This window comes from Triticum dicoccoides, chromosome 4B (assembly GCF_002162155.2).
Source record: "Triticum dicoccoides isolate Atlit2015 ecotype Zavitan chromosome 4B, WEW_v2.0, whole genome shotgun sequence".
Taxonomy (NCBI): Eukaryota; Viridiplantae; Streptophyta; class Magnoliopsida; order Poales; family Poaceae; genus Triticum; species Triticum dicoccoides.
The window spans coordinates 82,840,367-82,846,788 of NC_041387.1; the positions used below are offsets into that span (position 1 = coordinate 82,840,367).

The 6,422-nt window shown below is 53.1% G+C and overlaps 1 pseudogene; it reads right to left on the bottom strand.

Moving 5' to 3' along the window:
* Nucleotides 1-2,907: 2,907 nt before the first annotated feature.
* Nucleotides 2,908-5,495, bottom strand: LOC119292537 (annotated as a pseudogene).
* Nucleotides 5,496-6,422: the final 927 nt, after the last annotated feature.

Sequence of the window (6,422 nt, forward strand, 5' to 3'; positions counted from 1 at the left end):
GCGGTCCTCCCGGTGGTAGCTAGGGTGGTGGGGGCGAAGGAAGTCGCCGGCGGTGAGCTCCGCGGCGGACGGCAGCTTCGAGATGAATTTGGGGTTCTGGGCTGCGGTGGTGCTCCGTCGTAGCTGGGGGTCTGGGCGGCTCCGCAAGACGAAGAGGAGTCGGGCGGTGGTGCTGGAAGGGTGGGGGAGGCTCTGTTCAGGACGGTTGGGACCGGAGGGCGGCGGCGGCCGAATCGGTCGGAGGCGAGGAAGGAGGCCTCCCGCCGTTGCTTGCTGGTCGTGGGGCGCGCTAGAGGGGTGGTACGAGGCTGCCTGAGTGCTCAGACGCGCCCGGGGGTCTCCTTTTATAGCACAACGAGGTCGGTTCCGCCGCTGCAGGGGATAAGATTGCCGGCCGACCACTTCTGCAGCGGCAGGGCGACGTGGCGGCGACAGGCGCTAGCGGACGAGCTCGTGGATGAGCTCGGGCTGTTCCATGAGCGAGCTGGCGCGCTGGTGTGGCTCGGGTGGCGCCGTCCGGGGCAGGAGCCCACTGTGGCCGGCCGCTAGCCGCCGTGGCCGACCTGACGGCGGCGCTGTGCGGCTCCAGGGGTGGCTCTGCGGCGAAGGAGGAGGCGGCCGTGCTGGCTGCGAGAGGGTAGAGGCCAGAACGAGCACGGGGGAGGCGGCAGTGAGACGCGGCGACTCGGTGCACGCGCGTGCAAAATGTGCGCTCTGGGCGCGCCCAGAGCACCGCACCAGGTGTTCGACGCAATGCCAGGGCGGGCTAGAGCGCTCGAACGAGGCTGGCAACCAACAGGACTAGTTTAGAGTCTGCAAGAAGGCTAATGGACATGGGGGTTAGGTCAGGGGATCAAGCTTATAATGCCAACTAAGAATCATGCCAATACTGGCTATGCACACAAGGTGTTTGACAAAAAGTTAGAGGCATCTAGGCAGTTCTTGGAGTGGCCAAAATCTCCAGATCCTAGTCTCTTTAGCCCAGAGCACGCGCACCAGGTGTTCGGCGAAATGCCAGGGCAGGCTAGAGCGCTCGAACGAGGCTGGCAACCAACATGACTAGTTTAGAGTCTGCAAGAAGGCTAATGGACATGGGGGTTAGGTCAGGGGATCAAGCTTATAATGCCAACTAAGAATCATGCCAATACTGGCTATGCACACAAGGTGTTTGACAAAAAGTTAGAGGCATCTAGGCAGTTCTTGGAGTGGCCAAAATCTCCAGATCCTAGTCTCTTTAGAAAGTAAAGAGGGTGGCAAGGTTAGTTTGGCAAAAACAGAAACTTGCTAGTGCAAATGTTTGAGAAAACCAAACCTGGTCAGAAAGAAAATGATATGGTTTCATGGACCAAAAATACTCCCATGGGGCCACTCTCCTGGACTTAAGGGTTTTGTAGGGTGGTCTACAAGCATGAGAAAGATCATGGGTAATGGAGAAAAAGAAAATGGAGTTGTAGTACAAAACACCCAACTGGACCAGAGAGCAAAAGAGGATGATTTGCTCAAATTTTACAAAGAACAGTCATGGGTTTTTGCATAAAAATGAATTATATGCATCTACTGACATCTCCAAATTTTCATGAAATTTTTAAAGAAATATTTAAATAGGTTGTAGTGAAATCTCACCAACTGGACCAGTTTTGAAAACTAGGGTTGGAGCTTAAAAACTCAAATGAATAAAAGATATTTTTGCACCAGAGTGACTTAGAAACATCACATGACATCCCCAAATTTTGGTGAAAATTTTAAATGCATTTGTCAAAGGGTTGAAGTGCAAAAGAGGCCCTAAAACTTATGAAAAATCATTTTAAAAGAATAAAGCTCAGGAAAACAATTATGCAAATAAATTTACTGATAAAAGAATTGTTTTATTGAGAGAGCATATAAGTCCAATAATATTTTTGGAAAGTTTTCTCTTGAGGTAAAAATTTTACATCATTAAAGAAAAAGGGTTTCTGAAATCAAAATAAAAATCCAGAAAGCAAAAATTTAATTTCCTGGCCAAATTTTATTCAAAAAAATTCAGGGTTAAATTTTTGGGGTGTTACAATGAATCCTCAGTTATTACCTTTTGTACATGGTATCCTGCTCAAAGATCTACTACCTGGAGCAGAAGTGATACCAAACCTGAAAAATAACACTTAGATAATAATTCCAATAATACAAATCCACTATTACTGCAGACCATGGAATCCTGGATAAGTGGACAGCGTACCAAACAGTATGCAGTAGGCATGACAGATAATGTCAGGTATATGTACTATTAGGAATAGATATCTGACGGGCAGCTTCAGGTAAAAGTTAAGAGTTTATGCCAATACATTGTTGAAGAGGCGATAGAAGCTCTAGATCAAGACAACCTAGAATTCTTTTTGGAAAAGGAGGATTACCCCCGGCCTCTGCATAGACGATTATAGTTCTCGAAGAGTTAAAGTTATTGATATATTAACCATCAACAGCATCCGGCCAAGTATTTTAAGAGAAGAGCCGAAGAGCAAAAAAATACCTTCAGCAAACTTAAATTGCCATCATGTGAACCTTATGAAATGATTTGTCAGTGCTGCTTCCCATCCTTGTCAGTGCAGGACAGGAATTCCTCAGAGACGGCGGTGGCGGTGTCAATGAAGCGAAACAGCTGGAGGAAGAGCTCGCCATGATCAGATCAATCTAGATGAATTGCTAAAAGAGGAAGATGACTCGTGATACCATGTGAGAATTGTGGAAGCGTCTCTACCTCCATTGGAGGCCGCGTGATGTTTATTTATAGGTGCCGAACGTGGCAAGCGATGTACAGATTGGTATCTAGATTGATCTTGGGAGGCAAGGAGACAAGTTTAAACTAGATTACAGTTCCATCTCTAATGCCTCTGGATCCTTCTAGACAATCGCAGGTTACAGATACTGCCAAGCCTAAGTATCCTGAGGCCCCTGACTTCCCAATCCACTACCGAACCACCTTGCGGTCAATTGCTGCAGCAGGTTATCCTTGATGTCGCAATACCTTTGCGCCCAACCAACCGGTTCGACTCCATCAGTTCCAAAGCCGGGGGCCCGGTCAGTAGACTGAAGGTTGATTGGATCTCTCCAGTCAGCCACGTAGGCGGACACTCGTCGTTTGAACTTATGCTTGAACTCACTCCATGCCTGGTATTTATAATGGTTCACACGTGCCTGCATGTTCCATATGCTCTTGAAACCAGCCTTGAGTGTGAAATGGTGAATCGCATTCTCCAAAGAATGGTCCACGGCATCAAGAAGAACCAGCGATTTGTGACGCAGAATCTGCTTCAGACGGCATGTGTATCCTTGGATGACACCCTCCTGTGGGTGTGATGTTTGGCCAGAGGGGCCAAAATCAAAGCACAGCAGATATACTTGCCCCACATCTGGATCAACCTGAACAATGGCTTCAAGCATCGATTTTGACGGTTTCTCAGATCGTTCCCAGTTGGGCGAAAAAACGAACTCGTCGACATCAATAAAGGCCATCCACTCGCAAGAGCTCTGGTGCGTTGCAGCACAATGTGAGAAGCCGGCTTCCTGCATTTTGATCCACGGCCAAGGCACGGTCGAGATGCTAATTCCGGCTGACCTCCACTTGATCTGCCAAGTCATCCTTACCTCCATTGTCATGAGCTCTTCTATGGTACCCTGTATTGAATACAGGCCGTCCAATGGCAAAGATCCAAGGGTTGTTAGATATCTGTACCGGTGAAAACGGATCAGCAGTATCGCTAGTACTGCGTGTCTCTCGGCCACCAGTATATGCGCTTGCAGTTCATTATTCGGCGACTCTGCATCTCCGGGAGACGTCCCCGGACGGTCGTCTCCCTTCAACCGTGCGCCTACCGGCCGGGCCACTTCCCCTTAATCTGTCGTGATCGTAGATTGATGCTTGTGCAGTTATGACGTTATGGCCCGTCACCGTGCGCCCCATCCTCACCCTAGCATCACGCTTGCCGCCATGCACGAGGCACAATCAGCGCATGCCAAACCATCCTGCGCCGCGGACGAGCTCGCCGCCGTGGACGACGAGGCCAGGATGTGCAAGATGTGCCAGTCTTCTGACGCCCGAAGAGCTGCGTCTAGGTGAGTGCCGGAGCGTGCCCGAACCTCTACTTCAGCCGCATCTCGCAGGACGTGGAGCTGCTTATCTGCCTTTGCTGTGAGGTCGACAACCACGTCGTGTGCTAGAATGCTCACCCAGGCATGACTCAACCTGCTTGTGTCCTGGTCGTTCAGAAGTATTGGCCCACCAGAGCAATTCCCTTTGTGATCAACGGTGGGATCACACATATACTGCTCCCTCCCTAGTAGCAGTATAGGGTACCGTAAAAACCCTCCATTGTCATACAGGATGAAGTGGTCCACCCCGACAGCCGCATGATACAGCACCCACTCGCGAAGAAACTTTGAGACGTTGTGAATCATAGTGCATGCACAAATCAGGTTCTTTTCCGGTGCCGCCAGCAAGCTACTTTCACTCTGCCGGGGACGATAAGTCACGAGTGTGGGGATTGGATCCTCGCCTGTGGCTGCCACGGTGACACGGAACTCTGTGTTCCTAGAGTTCAGATGTATCGGTGGAGCAGGGCACCGGGTAACCTGCTGTACGGACGTGATGGCCGGGAAGGAGGCCACCACGGCATGGGTCTCGCCGCAGTAGCGATACAGGCATTGGACACCGCCAGCAACATGGTTGACGCCCTTTGCAAAGACAAGAACATTGCCACTGTCGAGAGTTGTAGAGCTGAACGCGATCCGGCCGCTCCAATTCAGCAATGCGCGGCCAGGGCAATCGGCAGAGGAAGCCGAGGTGGGGAGCAGCACGGGCGCTTGGAGCGGCTGGAGGCTCTGGGCAGGCTCGGGCACTGGGCACACGTAGGCGTGGCGGCCCGACCCCGGCAGCCTCCCGAGCGCGCTCCCCGGGGACGACGCTCCACCCTGGAAGGCGCACGTCGCCTTGGCGCCAGGCTCAGCGTCAGTCAGGACAAGAACCTCCCGGTCCGGGAGCAAGACAGCATCCGCGTCGCCGTGTGAGCGATCGGCCTAGTCCAAGCCCAGGAAGGGCGAGGGCGGCGGCGAGCGATAGAGGGGCCGAAGGCGCCGCGGGAGGTTGGTTTCCGGCTGCGGGGGCTCAGCGTCGGCCTCTGAATCTGAGAGGAGGTAGGGCGGCAGCGGCGAGGGAGCGGGAGCGAAGGGCGGCGGCGAGCGGTGGAGGGGCAGAAGGCGCCGCGGGAGGTTGGCTTCCGGCTGCGGGGGCTCAGCGTCGGCCTCCGAATCTGAGAGGAGGTAGGGCGGCAGCGGCGAGAGGGCGAAGGGCGGCGGGGCGAAGGCGGCGAGCGGTCGGCGCCGAGGCCGAGGGGCAGCAAGCCCGGCGAGAAGAGCTGGCCGTGGGCGTAGGTATGGCCGCCGGCGAGCAGGAGGAGGCCGGCTGACACACCGCCGGCGATGGTGAGGGCACGGCGCAGGCAGCTGCGGCGCCGGTGATGCGCCATGGCGATTCGAGCGGAGCGGGGAGCTGGAGGTTTCTTGTTCGCGCGAAAACTCTTGCGATCGATTGCGGGGAAAAGCTTTTGCCAAATTAGGGCGTCGACGACCTGTATTATACGGTGTATCGGGTCCGACTACGGTACGTAGATGATAGCGTGTTCGCTACGTATAGGTAGCGTATTTTCTACGTCTACGGTGTACAGCCTACAGACCGACCGAGGCAGCGAGGTTTGGGCTCGACGCCAGCTGTTCCTTCGGGTCCGCCCGTGGTCGAGTCTCGATCTCTTTTTTTTCTCTCTCACGCTATCAAGATCAGGCTGGTTCTACGTCACTTTGCTGGATTAATTTTTTTTCTTTCTCGATAATAAAGTCAACATTTTATTTAGTCTGGACCCGAATACGTATACGGCAGAGTTCAGTACGTATACGGCGTTCAGCACGTTTCGCCCCAATTTTCGATTGGAAACTTTTTTTTTCAGGGACAAAACAGAAGAGCTACCCTACAGGAGTACAGGTACAGGGATATACACTTACTCAAAAAATCCAAATTGATTCATGTCGACATAACCAAATCCGTCAAATTAGTGATGAAATCTGATGAAACCAAAACCACACTAAACGCTCAGGTGAAGGAATTGACTGAATCACGCAAAAAAGCTTCAAAAAAAAAGTTAGCACATTTCAATACCAAAAAATCAGCAACACAAGCAACACAGCAGGGACAGGGGCGTGACAGTACCGGCGTGGCTCGGTCGTTGGAGCAGGGCCAGGCGGTGTGGTCGCCGGAGAAGGGCGGTGACGTCGAGGTCGCTGGGGCCGACTCAGGCGAGGGCGGCCGTCGGCCGGAGCAGGCGAGGTCGGCCGAGCAGGTACCTTGAGGTCGCCGGAGCCGATACAGGGGAGGGGGGTGAGCAGTGGCCGTCGGGGGCAAG